Here is a 4,280-nt window from a genome sequence, read left to right on the forward strand (position 1 = left end):
GGAACAATTAGTCTCTTCATAGGACATGCTCGAACAAAAGCGATCAGTTCATTCCATATAAAGAGATCAAAAGTGGTATTAGTCGCATGTTCCTTTGCGATTGCTCCCGGAGTCATCCCGGATTAGTAAAATTTTTTGCAGGGTACATATTTACAACGTAGGATAGATTTGTGGTAGGTTGTGGCTGCAAATATTGTAGCGTAGTGAATGCTACGTTACAGTCCCCCTCCCACCTCGGTGGACGAAAGGTCACAGTATTCTGGAGTTTTGGCCTGGAGGCCTGCACTACCTTAGGCAAAGCCTAGGTAAATTTTACCGTCGTACGGAACGGTGGCTCGGCCGGTGTATGTTCGTGGTTCTCTTTATTAAGGTATTATTTGTTATTTATATTTCCTTTGTACAGCAAGTTCTAATGTCTAAGGGATTCTTCTTTTTATATATGTATATATTATTATAAATTTTTATTTTTTTTTGTATAATACAGCGCAAATTTTTCTTAAGCCTAGGGTTTTTTTTTGACAATAATTTAACAGTATAATAACAAAAGAAATTTTTTTCTTTGACAATAATATAACAGTATAATAACAAAAGAATTTTTTTTTTACAATAATATAGTAGTATAATAACAAGAGAAAGATGGTTGTATATGTAATTGTAATATCCCTGCAAAAAATGGGACTAATCCGGGATGACTCCGGGAGCAATCGCAAAGGAGCATGCGACTAATACCACTTTTGATCTCTTTATATGGAATGAACTGTTCGCTTTTGTTCGAGCATGTCCTATGAAGAGACTAATTGTTCACCTTTATACCCGAACGGGTATAAAAGGCGCCTAGTCACTTTTAAAAAATAAAAATAAAAATTTGCGCCAGCTGAGATTCGAACCGGGGTGCTCAGTTTTGTTAGCCAACGCCGCACATGAAATTTCATTGACTAAGTGCGTACATATCATTAAATCGTTAATAGTACCTGTTAGAGATGAGTTGGGGACTAATTGATCTCCAATTATACCCATAAGGGATGAGTCGAGACTAATTGATCCCCAATAGTACCCGGATGAGACTAGTTGCGACTAAATAATGCCCTATTGTACCCGATTGAGAGTAATCTCGGAATACTCTCTTTAGAGATTAGTCGCACAATTTTTTGCAGGGATGGTTGAGTATCACGTGATGGTTGCCATCCTAAGGCCATGACGAGGTAGCTGAGAACTTCGTTCGCTCCATTACACCGGGGGTGGCCTCTACTTCTCAAACTTGAACAGCTTGCTTTGACTCTGGAATTGGACTACAGCATGGTCCGGGCCTTTTCTGGTCGCGCGGGCGCGTTGCCCTTTCCAGGGGAAGCACCAACGTCGCGAGTTTCCTTGTGGGTGCTTAACGGTGAGGCCTTGGAGTACACCCTCCCTTTTGGCTATTGTCGCCGCAACTGGTGGGCCTTCATGGTTGGTTGTGAGTCGCGTATCTGTGCTTTCGTTTGCGGTATCTTGGGTTGCGTCGGTTGCAGCTTCCCGCTGAAGTTGTGGGTGTCAACGGTTGTGGTGTTAGCGACAGCGGAGTTCCACGTCATTGCGAATAATTGGTGCGGCGGACCGCGGAATATTTTAATGCTCAGTATACGTGGTTTGTTGCGGGGCCATGGTGTGGCATCAAGGGGTGGTCGCCATGAGGATATTGGCCGCGGTTCGTCTGGCGGCGCTGGTTGTCGCTTGTTGCGTTTTCGCGTTGCCATTCTGCTTGCGCTGTAGGTGCTCTTAGATGGCCAAATCCTTCTATCGGCGAGTAATTCATCTACTTCGTTATTTATTGCCAGCTGCATAGCGGCGTTGCGCGGGCAATAACGTTGTTTCAGCGGCTGGTGGTGCCGTAGCGTGATTATGTGCCTTGCGGCTGTGCTCGGTCCAGTGCGTTTTAAAGATATGGTCTTGCGGTGCTCCAGCAAATCTGCTAGCTCCTGGTTCTGCTTCTCGTTGAGGTGCGCTCTCTCCGCTAGGCCGCACAGAGCGGGTGTCGCCCCTACCTTTGGTGGAGTAGCGGGAGCCAGCGGCTGGCCATCCACTGTGATGACAATGCCTCGTTTTACTAGGAAGTCCATTCCTAATATTATCCGCTCCGCGAGGTTGTTAATCACTGCTACCGATGTGTGAGTGAACCGACCATTATATTCAATCCTGACAGGGTAATCCGCGAGTTGTACGTCCTGCTGATTGGGCACGGGCCGGATGTCGCGCCGTTCCAAATGCGCGCGCGTGCTCTCGTCGACGTACGTCAGCGTGACTCCTGTGTCTACCAACGCCTGTAACTTCAGGCCTTCGATGGTGACGTCGGCGTAGAGGCGGCCGTCGATGTGTCGCCTCTCAAATTGCAGTGATGTAGCTAGGGTGGTGTGTGAAGTTGTAGCCGTCGGCGCTGCTGATGTTGACTTGCGACAGCGGCAAACCCTCGAGAAGATCCCATCCTGTCCGCATCGTGAACAGAATAGCCGCCGCGCGCTGATACAATGGAAGCGTGTATGTCCGCGCTTCTTACATCGCCAGCAGATGTTTCTCCAATCATACTGGCCATCTACGGTGTATAAGCTATGCTCCGCCTGTCGATTCTGCCTGGATTCCTCGTTCTTCAGTAATTCATACTCATCGGTGAGCTCCATCAGCTCCTCGATGGTGTGGAATTCGCTACGCTTCACGAAGAGTCGGTACTCGACGCGCAGGCCATCGTAAATGCGCTCCAGATGGTCCTCGTTGCACATCGTTGGGTGTTGCCGGATGAGTGTCTGGAGGGCGCGGATGTAGTCCTTGACCTTTTCCCTATGCAGCTGTTTGCGCTGGCGAATGGTGTCTTCCACCTGGTTTACATGCCGCTTAGGCAGGAAAAATCTTTCTGCCTCGGTACGGAATCTGGCCCAAGTGGTCATCTGCTGCCTCCGGACGCGGAACCACTGGAGTGCCTTGCCTCGTAGAACTTCGGGGAGAGTTGGGAAGAGTTTCTCTGGCACTATCTGGTAGCATTCCGCCAACTCCTCAATCCTGTCCAGGAAGTCGTGCAGGGTGTCGCCGCCGGAGTAGTGTACGTCCCAACGACGGACGGTGCTCATCACTTCGGCGTTGCTCATGCTGTCCCGTTTGTGGACTGCCGGTTTCGCTCCTTCAGGGTGTAGAAAGGATTACCCCAGTTTGATGGCTGGGTGTGATTCGGGTAGCGATTTTGCTATGCTGGCCTCCTCGGCTGCGATCTCCATTTCCAGCTCGCTGAGGAGATTTTTGGTCGACTTCCTGGTTCTCTTTGCTCTGACGAAGTTGCTCAGAGCGCTGCGTAGCTCAGCGACAGAACTTCCTTCCACTGGTAACTGGTGTTGTCTGCACTCTTCAATTAACCTGTCTTTCTTGAGAAGATATATCCAGCCCAGCGAGTCGACGTTCAGCGTCGTGGTGTTGTTTTCGCTCATCCGTGTATCAGTTGTTGGTTGTGGTGTGTTCGGTGAACCCGCTTCGATGCTTGTTGAAGTTTTGGAACATGCGCCTGCAGAGCTGGGTCCCTGCTCGGGCGCCATTTATGGGGTGGGTTTTGTCGAAGGCTGAGGTACGCTCAGCCGACCCAGGGTACAATCGAGGTCCCAATAACCCCCACCAAATAGAATACAATAGTTAGTGTAATACGGAGAACACACTCACACACACGAGGCGAGATATGGCCAGAGCGCCCGCAACCTTTCGTCCAAGAAGTGAGAGAGAGGGAGGGTAACAGCGGCTATGGGCCGGTAACGGAGGGAATAACAACGGCTACAGGTCGGTAGCGGTGAGAATAACAACGGCTATGGATCGGCAACGGTGAGAGTGGCAGCACTCGGTAACGACGGTGAGCGCCACGGCAATGCGAACGACGGTGGTACTCGGTGACGACGGTGATGCCGGTGAGCGTAGCGGCAATGAGAACGACGTTGATACTCTACGGCGACGGTGATAGCGGTCCTGGCCTGCGACGAGTGGCAGCAACGGCCCTAATAGCGATGACGGGTAACTAGCTTTGGCTCCGGGGGCGGTAACGATGGAGCGATCCCAATACCGAAAGTGGCGGTAGCGGCCCTAGCTTGTGGAGACGGAGGGAGCAGCGCTTCTGTATCGCGGTGATTACTTCAATCGGCTGGCGGGAGGGCGCGATGTTGGGCTCGGCCCAGGGCGGCAACGGCGGTGGCGGCCCTAATAACGAGGGCAGCGGCCCTAGCTTGTGGGGAAGGAGGGAGCAGCGCTCCTGGATTCCGGCGATTTATCGGAGGCGGCTG

General features: G+C 50.9%; 1 protein-coding gene across 1 annotated transcript in view; it reads right to left on the minus strand.

Annotated features, from left to right (window-relative positions):
* Positions 1-4,280, minus strand: part of LOC118749412 (cytoplasmic dynein 2 heavy chain 1-like) — a 217,389-nt gene that overhangs the window by 115,383 nt on the left and 97,726 nt on the right. The gene's annotated exons all lie outside the window — the stretch shown is intronic.

Source organism: Rhagoletis pomonella, unplaced genomic scaffold (assembly GCF_013731165.1).
Source record: "Rhagoletis pomonella isolate Grant_MI unplaced genomic scaffold, Rhpom_1.0 Rhpom_scaffold_00016, whole genome shotgun sequence".
NCBI classification, from domain to species: domain Eukaryota; kingdom Metazoa; phylum Arthropoda; class Insecta; order Diptera; family Tephritidae; genus Rhagoletis; species Rhagoletis pomonella.